Source organism: Hyalella azteca, unplaced genomic scaffold (genome assembly GCF_000764305.2).
Source record: "Hyalella azteca isolate HAZT.00-mixed unplaced genomic scaffold, Hazt_2.0.2 contig3902, whole genome shotgun sequence".
In the NCBI taxonomy this organism is placed as follows: Eukaryota; Metazoa; Arthropoda; class Malacostraca; order Amphipoda; family Hyalellidae; genus Hyalella; species Hyalella azteca.
Genome location: NW_025934131.1, coordinates 588,556 through 601,440, shown reverse-complemented (window position 1 = coordinate 601,440; position 12,885 = coordinate 588,556).

The window sequence follows — 12,885 nt, the reverse complement described above, 5'->3', positions numbered from 1 at the left end:
GTTTTACATTTTGTCGATCGCATGAGCGCTTTTACAGCATAGGTCACGCAATGAATTGAAAACCGTTACTGTCTTACATTAATCCGTGGATTGATTCCACTAATTTCCATTTAAAATATTTAGGAGAACTTTTTTCCCATTTTTAGGTCGTTTTTCCGCAAATAGCAAGTCATTCGTCTTTTCAATGTGCTTTATCAACGCCAATGAAAAAGTTTTCAGAATCTTGTATCTATCAATTGACGCATGGATGTTCAGTCACAAGCACTTACAAATTAAAGCCCTTTCACCCAGAGCTCCGATAATATGATGGCGATACCTTGTTATAATCTCAGCTTTCGCCTACTGAGAGCGGCTACAAACAATATAACCTTTGAGCAATGATACAAAACAATATAACCTTTTCATTTTCTCGGGATTGGTGCAAGGCTTTTCTCATTTTTGTGGTCGATAAACCTCACAAAATATTAAAATTACTTCATTGACTTTGTCGTTGTGCACGCGCCCCCGCAATTTCTGCAGAGTTACCACTCCACACAAGCCTATGTGATATTCTACATATTTATAGGTTTTGATAGTAGGCGAAGGATCAAATATACACCAATATTTCCACGAGGGTTAACCGAGGGAAGTTGTGCATATGAAGCGTATATTCGACTACTGCTGTATCAAAATCCTACCGAACGATAAATGTTCAAGAAAAAAAATTTGCTCGCTTCACTAGAAAAGTAACTACGTATCTAGAGATAATAAACTTAGATAAACTGACAAAAATACCTATAAAAATATACGAGTAGAAGTAAAATAAATAAATGGTGTGGCGGTCACAACCATGGTTAAATTAATACATTCATACGTGTATTAATTCAACCATGGTCACAACAACACATATCCGTACTCAATAAAGCATACAATAAGCACAAAAGAACAAACTTTTTCACTTGCATTGGTAATTTCACAGACGTTTTTCAATTTTCATGCTCAATAGCGTGCATGAAGGCAAATAATTCATGATGATGACGATAACTCTGCTCGAGTTGAGCGCCGGGTGGACCACGCATATGGACTATTGGAAGTCCATAATTGAAACGCATTATACTTTATTCCAATAGTCGACATCTAAAGCTTATTATCTAATCTTGTTATTCAGCTGTGGATTGGCGAGAAATGTGTGTGCTAAAATTGCTTCACAGCCGCATTAACATGCAAATATCAATCTTACCCATTATAGCTCAGAGTTATTGATATTCGCTGTTAAAATAGGACCACCTGAGACATATTTCATGCTATTCAGGAGTGCGAATAAAAAGCGATACTGAAGTCTAGGATATCTTATGCGTATTTTGATAACCCAAATGCATGCGTGGCACCATCAATATTGCTTCGTGTTCATTATATCGTTCAAAATAAACATAATTTATGAAGAAAATTTTTGTGATACCACGGAAAATATGCTGCAAGTAAGACAGGAAAAGTCCAATATTGAGAATTAAAAGATGGCTCAAGCACTCCTCAACAGAACAACGATGATGGACGCAGGTTAGAGTGGTGTTCTGAATGTAGGTAATGAGGAAATAGACTTAAATTGCATTCACCGAGTCTCCATAATGCGATGAATGTCCTTAACCACATGACCAATGAATGTCAGCCTAGCCGCTGACACGTGGTCTCATGGGAACCGAAGAATTATTGCAGTCCTGTCAGCGCATGGACCGAACAGGATTTATTATAATACAGTTAATATTTATTGATTCAAATTTCAATTAAGCTGATTGATAAACGTCTGCACTCTATTAAACTATGTTCATCATTTGTCGAGCACAAAATCTCTCTTCGAAGGAGAGTTTGGGTCTGTAAAGCGAATTTCGGGTTGCACTCTAATTTATTTTATTTTTTTATCGCATGTTTTTTATTTAATCATTTTATGTGGGTGAATAGTTATTTCCTTCAGAATTTGTGCGTTTGCTTATTATTGTCACCGAGTTCTTTCCTGAAATCTGCTCTCATTGAGAGTTGTTTCCAACGAGGTCCCGCCATACGAAATTAATAAGATTTATAAAATATCAAAGGCATGTAATTTAATTCCAAATCTGGGAAATTTTATACTGTTAATGTTATGAAGGTTGTAGCCATAAAATTAGGAATATATCACATATAAATCTACGGAGTTTAAACAAAGATTTCAGTATGTTCAGGCATACATATATAGAATATCTCTCACGTCGCTCTCCTCTTAGTAACACCGAAAAAGTAACCCAAATTTAAAACTAAAACCTATGGAAACATTTTCATATAATGAATTTTTCATAATCAATTCAGTCCAAATTAAATTTTCCAACGTATTTTTATATTGAATGAGTTGAGCTTAATTAAAATTTCAAATGATAGCAGTTATGCTTACTTCCAGACTTCCTTTCAGTATACTTGAATTTAAACTCATAGAACACAAAGAAGAGCATAAAATAAATAAAAATTCAAGCATGTGAATTTTATTCATTACCCATCAATTGGTTTCGAGATTAAACCGCGATAAATTTTTCGAATTAAAATATCTTTATTTCTCGTCGTACGATTTTCACCTTTATTTGAGTTCAATTTTTCAGTGACCAAATTTTTTAATAGGAAGAAAAATATTTGTGAAAATTTGTACCAAGTCAAATTCATTATTATTTCTTCGATAAGCTTTTTCACGGCACTGAAAATTAACTTCGGCTCTCTCTTTCGAGAATATTTGTAGCATTCATTGCGCTTCCTCGTTGCAATGTATGCAAACACGAAACCTTTTCGAGCAACACACTGTACAAAAAGCAGTACATTATGATGCTCTGTATTGATGGCTTGATCGACAAGGAGCTGCAGGAGAACAAACGACCAAAGAATCAAGACGAACGACTTCTTTGATTCCGGAGTGAAGTTTGCGACCAGATACGGCACGGTAAACACGGTTGTTATTCTTAAGAAAACGAGCAGACGGGCGATAAAGTCGGTTTCTCAAGACTTAGATAGGTTTAAAAAAGACAAGATTTTTAGCCGAGCTAAAGTTTCTTGCAAGCTTTAGGGAGATTGAATTTGCAGATTTTTTACGACACAACAAAAATGCACGGCTGCATTTATCACTGAAACTAATGACAATAGTAGGTAATTTCCAAAATTCATGTAAATTATTCCTATCGATAATGCATTTTTGGTATATATAGTCTTAACTCGGTTTTAACTTCTCCAATTATTCAATATCAAAATTTCTTTACACGCAAGTTTCATACTTCTCAGTTTTACTGGAAAATATAAGCAATTAACCTACATATATCGAGTAATTTTGTTATTTTTATTGTTAAAATTCATGCGTTGATAACGAGTTGACACAATAATTTCTTACTAAAATATGATCCCAAGCAAATTTTCAGAATAACAGTTCTGATCTTATATGTGTTGAATGTACTTTTATTAACTTACAATTAAAGCAAACGGGACAAATCTTGGATCGACTGAAGTATTTGAATAGTTTAGTGGGACGCACCTGAAACTTTAAAAAATCTCTCTTGAATATTACACAACAAAAGATTCGCACTCGACTACGGGAGCGCTGTATGCTACTTTATTTCATTTTATTTTTAGTGTTGTATGCTACTTTATTTCAACTAAGAAACATATTATACATCGTTTCGAAAGAAACCTATAAAAATGAAATAGAAACATCCATAAATTGTCCAAACTCCTATGAAATATTCGAAACACTAGCGCCTGTTCTTTTTAATCTGCTCGTTCTTTTCGCTTGACTGGAAAACAACGTTTGGGCCAGTGTCATACATGCGATTAAACTTGCACCATTTCCATGAAGGTTAGAGATTAATTATTCGCCAACTCCGGCCCAACAGTTCAAGAATTCATATTCTAGTTGACATAACATAAGTGTTGATATAATTCAGAGTTTGTCAGAATGGAATTTTAAGATAAAAATTCTGAGGCCCACATGACGGGCTGTCAAGCCCCTTCTTTTTCCGAGCCTCAAATTTTGCGACTGAAAAATATCGGAATGGAGCGTAGTTTTTGTATGGGTCATAAAACAAACGAAAATAAATTCGACAAGAAGTGTTGAATGAGGTTGAATTCTTTCCAGATTTTACTTGAATTAAATTATTGTTGTTTCCCGGCTTCTCAGAGCGTCACTGATGTAATTGAACATAAACTGACGTGCGCGATATGTAACATAGTCTGATGTTACTTTGGTACGAATTTAACATATCCTTATGTTTCGTTCATAAGAAATTAAAACATACATTGATGTTACCTTTTGAAAAATTTTAACATACACCGATGCTACATTAGTTTGAAATTTACCGTACACTGACAATACGGAGTGACGAAACCAAGCATACACTGATGATAACTTTGGACAATTGCCTTTTTTCTCGAGAAAAACATTTTCGTCCAATATTTAGTTGGTCCTACTAATGCCCAGGGAATCCCAGCTCCGTCTCTACATCAGAACCGACTCCATCACACGAAAAAATCTCTGTCACAACTAGAGCCTCTGGAGCAACAATTTTTTCTGGTTCGAAGGTTAACTTGAGCCGCAGGTCATCAAAGGTTCTTGGCGAAGCGGATTGTTGGGTTCTAATGAAGCAACCGAACTTCTATAACTGCTAATTAATATGAGGAAAAAATACTCCATTTTATCTGTCGGGGAGAGAATAATAATCACCTTATTCATTCTTCTGACCCCTAAATTAGGTATAAGATTATTTATGATATATGGTATAGCCTTCAATAATTTCTTGAAAAAGTTTCTGATTTTCTACAAACTATGTGTAAATGTAATAGAAATTGCAGGAATTTTTTAAAAATTGTAAGCATTTTGAAATTTCAAGAATTTATAGTCAACTGTAAAAAATTTTTATTAGTCGGATTGTAATCTAATTCTTTCTTCCTGCAATTTAGAACACTGCATGTACTTAATAATTTTGACAAACGTTCCTGAAACGGAATTATTAGTTCAATTGTCAATTTATAAATTATTTGCATTTGTATACAGAAATTGTAGTTATTTCTTTATCTGAAATTAAATTCATATCTTAATAGTTAACGCAAAATTCAGGCATGCCGTTCTAGATTTTAATTTTTTTTCAGATAGAAGGTACTGAAATAATTGATTAGATTCACGAGACCACTCTTAAATTTTTACTAGCGACGATTTTTCAATAAGTCACGTATGCTGCCTTACTCACCTTAATGTTACTGGACTCGTGATCAAAGCTGAGTACAGATCAATGTCCAGCCATTAGTGCGTGCGTGAATCACAGTTTTATCATCCAGCACTCATGCTACCATTATTCACTGCAATTATTTTTTACAGTTGATCCTTTCTCAAACGTGCAAGGCTTTTTACGCGCCACGATATCTCTCATTTAATTAACCCTCACTAATCACCGAGCAATAATAGCTAATAACATATTTAAGCTTTTTCAACTATCAGTGTCTCAAGAAAATAATTAAAATTTACGGACAAAAAGATTTAATCGATCAGTTATAAATCATTAAGAATATTTTCAAGTAAAATTCGTAAAGCTATCACGTATATTAACTGAGAAAAGCATCCATGATGTAGTCGAGGTCATGAAAGGCTGTACGAGCTGCGGCCATCCGATTCCTTTTTAAAGACAACTTTATTGCTTCAATTATATCTTATTTTAATAGCAAGGCTATTATAATAAAGTTCAATTATTTGATTTTAAATGTCTTGCCGACTCGTGGCATTTTCTGTTACTTAGCTGCTAGGCTAAATGAGTCTAATGCGAGGTGTGCTTTGCATAAACGCTGTATATTTTCAGAAAAACATATCAACTTCTGTTATATAGCATTTTTCTGATATAATTTAAATTTGCTAAGCATTAATTGACTCGGATAATGTAATTAAAACTTAGATTTTAGTTATATTAAGTAATGCTATTTATAGAGGTCAGAAATCAAATAGATATTAGAGTAGATAAATTAGATCAATTCGAGTTTTAAATTTCAAAGAATCAATATTCTCCAAAAATAATTATACATTTCACTAGCATGGATAAAACCTAAATATTCCTTCAACAATACTCATATAGAATATTGGATTGGTAAAAGATTGACGCAATAAAATGATTTAATATCTCTGGGCCAGAATTTTTCATTTTGAACTGACATTTATCAGTTAACATCAAGACTTCTTTTCCATCCAGCGGGGTTGAAATTTTTTCCGTCGAGCGGCTTCGGAATTGTTCGTATCGAACATTGGTTTATTCCTTGGAAAAGCAGTTACATGAGAGACTCACCAATAATATTGTAATTTCTTACTTATCCATTACAAACTTTCTCAAATTTTTTAATGAAAGGCATAAAACATGTGTAGTGCGGATTAAATTTTTCACAGTAAAAATATTGCCAATTTTGACACGCGATGACATTTCGATAACGGAGACCACTGAAGTACTTGTATCTAAGCGCTCATAAAATTAAGCAAAATATAAGTGCCACAACTCTACGCTTGGAAAATGTAATGGGAGACGCCAATCCTTCAAAGGCAAAGGATTTCAATTCATTTTATTTGCGGAATGGAAGCTCGTCCTTTGAAGTCGAAAGGTATAAATAAGAACTGTCATCACGGGCTGCCGACAGAAGCGTCTTGGCAATACTTGAGAACTTTTATTTTGCTTATGGTGAAATACATGTCAAATTTAATATTTCTACTTGGAATAAAATTTATTGAGTTCAAGAAGAATTCTCTGATCGCGTCATTGTAGAAGCGCAGTATTGTTAGGTGCAATTCTGATTCTGTTTTTTTTTCATGCCTGCCAATGTGAATAAAGAACCTGAACAACCAATTGAATCGTTATATAAAATAATTACTTGATCTTTTACTGCATAAATGAATCTACAATATGTAACTTATTATTATAATGATTGATTATTTTTTATTTAGAAAAGATCTCAACCCATTTCTACCCAATTTTAACAGCCAGCAATGGTTTTAGTTGTTGGCGCTAGAGTCGAATAAAGAATGGGTAAAAAGTGATTTCTCGAAGTAATATCTAGACGCGATGCCATTTGTCAGAACGATGAAGCAAAACTTACCTCATAAGTTCGACTTGGGAAGCTTCTGCCCTAACTTGAGATCGTTAAGCATTCTCTGACGTTGCTTCTTGAAATGACAGCTGATAAACTTCAACTTCAGGAATATGAAGCTAACTTTGCTTGCGGAGTCATTTTGATTTTCATGGTAATTTCGAGTATGCTAGTAAATTATGGACTTCAAAAAAGGTAGCTCAGTACTGCTCAGCAATAGGTTCTCTCCAAAAATTTAGCATTCGTTTTTACCTAACCTTTTACTTTGTTAATATATTTACATTATAATATGTGCGTCGATACATAGCATTTATTTGCTTGCTACTTCCTGAAGAGTGTAAAAATATCGACCCTTTGAAAAAATAATACAAATTAGTCATCGATTGCAGAGTATTATTTTAATGCTTGTAAAGATGAAAGTTTACTCTATTTGTTTACCCATAGTCTAAACCGTTTATTTTAGTTCAACTTTTAAATTTCTCCTTGTCAAAATCGAAAAAAATATAACTCAGTTCTCACTGCAATTAGTGACAGAAAGCGCATTTTCTCGTCGATGAAAACGTGAAGTCAAGGACGGACGGACAGACAGGCGGACGGACATGACGAGCACAATAGCGCCTTTTTCCCAAAAAAGAGTAAATGCGCTAAAAAGGATTATAATTCCACAGTATCTTTTTCTTCACCAACTGCATTTGCCGTCATTTCCCTCCATAAATCCATCGCATTGCATTGACTTCTTTACATTTCAAAATCATCTCAGAGCCTCAACAGTTACAATCATTAAAGAAACGTCGCTCACCACACGCCTATGAATTAATCATTGCCGCTGGTGCAGTCTGGACAGACGTTGTTTTTTGTTCGACAACAACTCTTCTAAAAATTCATGAGAAAATTCCTCTTCTAAAAATTCATGAGAAAGACCATGCAGTAATGTATACCAAACAGCCGCCACCACCATTAAAGGACAAGCGACACTAGGGACATTCCTTGCCTGGTGTTCACTCTTCGCATCGAAAACATTCATTGGAGTGATTTAACTTTCGCAGTCTAGTTTTGACTGGGACAAGAAACTGTTGATATTTGTTTCAAGCATTTTCGAGCTGATTCATGCACAAATTTACCGAATCAGGACTAATGAGGAACACACAAACAAAACAGACATGGCATAAACTAACAAACACAATCAAAACACGCTCAGCATACGCCAACACAAACGCTCAAACATAGCTTAACAGACTCAGGATGAATCCTACACTAACGCACAAATCCAAATAAAGCTCAGCATACACTCAGGATGACGCACACACTAACATATAACACACTCAAATAAAGCTCAGCATGAACTCATGATAACATATACACTAACGCACAAATCCAAATAAAGCTCAGCACACACTCAGGATAACGCATACACTAACCAACCCACTCAATGTAGCTCAGCATACACTAGCATATATAAAAAAAACAGCCTTAGTATGCCCTCATGCTACACCTATCACTCATGTCTCGCAGATACGCAACGGCTCTCATGCCAGAGTTCTTAATATCAACCAGGATGCTGTCTCGGCGCTGTGAGCGCTACAGAACTCCATGCATATGGATCTCTGCACAGCCATAAGCATGCACAAGAGCCTCTACTCTCAAATTTCCCATTTAACTTGTCCAGTTTTCGTCAAGTTCTTCCCATTAAATTCGGAGGGTTCGCGCTCCTTCAAGTTTGCATACCGCCGGAACAACAATGCGGGGCCGAGGCCGCCCCAAGCAACTTCCGAACGCGTGAGGATTCTTTGAGAGCCTTGCTCTATATAAAGGAAATAATTAAATGCTCTAATTCCATTCAGGTCTTTTGAATAACTTTTGAAACGATAGGAAAACGCAAACTCTAAATTAAATATTACATCCATTTCATCCAAGTATTTTATAATAAAAAAATGTTATTGCAATTTATCTCTAAACCATTACAAAATACGAGTACTTACTAAACTCTTTGACACGTTTTGATTTCATTGAGGAACTATTGCTATCTAAAATTATATTTTTAAACAAAACATACAATTACACTATTATCGTCATCGAAAGAACTAAAATCACTTGCAATAAATTCAGACCCTACAGAGCTGGAACGACGGTCCAGTTGCCTGCAATTGGGGGCATTGAAGCCATTTGTTAGACGGCAGCTCGTGGCATCAATAATGAAAATTGCCAGGTCTTGCGAAGCCACCTTCGGGTTTTAAGCTATTGATGAGTTTGGGGGGGGGGGGTAACGCTGGTAAAATGGTAATTAGTTAACCTAGCTTCTATGGTTCCGACTGGGAGGATATCTGCAGTGAACTTGGGTCAGGATTTGGTTAGGCCTTAACTATTTTCCGCATATCGAGCGGTGGATAAAAACTGTTAATGCGTGCACGGGATAATGTCCCTGCGAATTTATTGTCCTTGATTTTTTTTTTGATTTTCATGTAATAATTTAAACTAATTTGTGAATATTCAATTTTACTACTTTTACTTTGAATCATTTCATTTCCAGTTTATTTGGAATTATCACTTACTTATTCCGAAAATCCCAAGCACTTTAACAGTAAAAAATAGGTATAATTTTTTTCCCGCCAAAAACGACTTCCTAAATCAGTATGTCTTGTGTTTTAGTTACTGTACGTAATTTGGTGTGGTGTAATGCCACCTAAAGATAATTGATGCGGGAAGTTTCATTTCAGGAACAATAAAGAAGGCAATGAAAAGTGCAGTCCAGGATTGTTTAGACAAGACAAAGACTGAGTGGAGAGATTATAACGTTGATTGATGTCCTTGGATGGAAGAAAGAAACGGTAAAATATTTTTGAAGCTAAAAACAGGGCCTGGGCATCATTTTCAATCTAAGAACGATGGCAGTTTTGCTTCATATGTATTTTTTCTGGCATTGTGCTCGGACCATGGAGATGGAGGAGAATGGAAGTGTAAATAATGTTTGCTCATCAGTTTTAATTTTAAATTCTAAGTGGAATCCGTCGAAATTTTGAAAACATTCAGCAAAAATTACTTGTTTTGTTCTTCATTACTTTGATGAGAAATTTCGAAACATAATTTTCAAGCTTCAGGTAATTAATTGTTGTCGATGATAAAATTTTTGAGAACAATTCAAAAACTAAAATCACATAGCACGAATAATAACAAAATTATATTCAGATTTAGTTTCCATATTTATCGCAGAAAACTACGGACAATCGCAAATACTTCATGCCAATTTAAATATGGAAAAACGTACGTAAACTGGGATTTGCATGGAGTCAAAATTAATGCACTTGGTACGTTCGCAAGAGAAGACTAATCAAAAATAAAAAAAATCTTCTGTAAAAAGTTTTCTTTTTAGATTTTCGGCAGATGTGACCTCTGGCTCTTTCTTGCCTTTAGTTCACTTAATTCCCTTATAATTCGAGGCAAACTCAAAATTTTTGTTACGCAGGCCAATTTCCTCACGTTAAAATATTTTAATTTGCGTCCATGTATCAAATAAAATCCAAACTTCATAGAGCTCAGAAATCCTACTTCTATGCTAATTTCTGCCTGCACTTGCGTACTTTGAACGCGTGAGAAGGCTAGCTGGATTAATACGTTGGATCTGTCAGCCTTGATGTCAGAGATTAATGTTTCACGGCGCACCTTACGGAAAAACAAACATTTTGTACCAGTTTTCCTCATGGAAATGCGTTCCACTGCCGTAAACGACGCTGGCGGGCAAAAACATAATTTATTGACAAGGAGCAGAATATGTTTAAAAACTGAAGAGTATTAAGTTTTGGGCTATTCAGTTAATGCCAAAAATATTGATAATATTTTATACCGAATGTACTCTGAACAAATGATGGAAAAATATCAAAGTGCGTTTTTTTTTGAGAGAAGTAATTTTTCTCTCTCAATTAAGACAATTCTGAAATGACAAACGTGACAATAATAACAGCAATTTTAACAGCAGTAACAGTAAAAGAAGAAGACGGAATAGTAATATTTTTATGCATAGTTCGTGGTTCAAGGGGCAGGTCTTACTTTTGCTTTGGAGCATTAATTGTTTTACCTAACATTTTGATCTTTTCTCATCTTGTTCCGCAATATCCTATGAGGCGTCGTTTATTATTACCTTATCCACCCTGTCGGATCCACACATCCACACACGTCGGGTTATCCAAAAAATTTATTATTTATTATTACCTTATCCACCCTGTCGGATCCACGCATCCACACACGTCGGGTTATCCAAAAAATTTGCACACTCATCTCCGGCACCGATATCTCTGTCTATCGACCCGAATTCCTAAAACAAAGAATTTTTTCTTCTATCTACGCTGATATTCTTTGAGAGCCAATAAATCGAGTGACGCGTTAGTCACGAAGGCTCACTCTTAAGGTTAGAGCACGGCTAGAAGTCACCCAGGATCTTTGCGCCGTTTATTGAAGAGTTGTGGTACAGTCGCTCAGGTGCCGTGCTATCAAGAATAGTAAAAGAATTTGTAACTCTATCATCCAATCACTGATCGCTTTTCAAGCTCAATCCGCCAATCACAGACAATAAATTGTCCACGAAGTGTCAGAAAGTAAAGAAAGTATGCCAATTTTATTAATACTAGTAGTTGGCAGAAAGTATACCAGTTTCTTTTTGAAAGTAGGTCTTCGCTGAAATTTTGAAAGTACGGCCTTCGCTCTGGTTTCCAAATCTGGGACACAAATATTTTTGTGTGTAGGGTACACATGCTGCATAAAAACTCAATCTACAAATAGATTCTTCCTTGATTTACGTGGAGTTTTCGCTTAAACTTTTGGTCTGGGAAAAAAATATTGATGAGATTCGCTATTCGAAGGTCTGCCCAGTTGGACAGGAAATATAGTTCAGTACATTGCATTTGTGTGGCAATGCTGCGAACTTGTCTCCGCGGCCTCGTGATGACGGGATGTCATAAGGATATGAAATTAAGTGGTTATCGGTCACTTCACTCATCTATAATACTGAAGAACGTCGGAATTTACTGACAATATGTACCGGAGATACTGGGCAATCTCTGCACGCGAGCTGGAGGCGGGTGAAACATTAGAAAATCAGGTGCTTGTGGCAATGGGGAAATTACAAATTACTTTTTCCTTTTTCATTTCTGATGTAAAAAATTCTGTTTGATATCGAATACAAAAGTAGGAAAATAACGAAATATAAGAATTCATCCACTAAAACCGTCACCACAAGTCTATGAAGATTCTTTCTACAAAAACAAAAATAAATAAAAATAATATCCAATGTAAATAAAATCCCCAACTATTAATAAACGAAGTACATAAAAACGATTTGTACGATATTGAATAAAAAATACACGCCGAGTGATTGTAAAATGTACGAGGTTTTCGATGTAACTGACGGTCACTAGCCAGAAAACAACATGGCTCTTCAAGCCCTGGTTAGTTCCTAAATTGACTTCAGTGACAGCCACTAGCCAGCGAACTACCAGCTCTTCAAGCCCTGAATAATTCCTAAATTGACTTTAGTGACAGCCACTAGCCAGCGAACCACTGGCTCTTCATGCACTGAATAATTCCTAAATTTACTTCAATGACAGCCACTAGCCAGCGAACTACTCGCTCTTCATGCACTGAATAATTCCTAAATTGACTTCAGTGACAGCCACTAGCCAGCGAACTACCAGCTCTTCAAGCCCTGAATAATTCCTAAATTGACTTCAGTGACGGCCACTAGCCAGCGAACTACCAGCTCTTCAAGCCTTGAATAATTCCTGAATTGACTTCAGTGGCAGTCAC